Source organism: Penaeus monodon, chromosome 31 (assembly GCF_015228065.2).
Source record: "Penaeus monodon isolate SGIC_2016 chromosome 31, NSTDA_Pmon_1, whole genome shotgun sequence".
Lineage (NCBI taxonomy): Eukaryota > Metazoa > Arthropoda > Malacostraca > Decapoda > Penaeidae > Penaeus > Penaeus monodon.
Window position 1 is genome coordinate 26,027,120 of NC_051416.1, and position 493 is coordinate 26,027,612.

Consider the following 493-nt stretch of genomic DNA (forward strand, 5'->3'; position numbering starts at 1 on the left):
ATTAGTAATATGAGTAATAAAAAAAAGACGATGAAGGAAAGAGAAAAAAAAGAAAGAAAAAAAAAAAATTAGATGCACAATATAATCAGAAGAAGAAAGAAGAGAGACAGGATGAAGGAATAAATATGTGAACTTATCAAGAAAAAAACAAAAGCAAAAAAAAAAAAAAAAGAATTAATGATGTCACTGGTAAAATAATTTTAATCTACAACATCACCGAAATGAAATGAACAAAACAATTTCATCCCCCCCCCTCCCTTTTGACTTTTGGATATTGTATGGTTGTTGAGCTATTACAGGTTTACGGACAGCGTTTAATAAAACATTCATACTTTTTTGTCTTTATCAATATCAAGTTCAATATTTATTAACTTCCGCTGGATAGTAATTGATTTTGAAGCCCCACTTTCAAAGTTAATAAATCTCCCACTAAAGTTGACCTGTGTGTACACCTTCGGATGGATTGTTACGCACATACACATGCGCACATGTG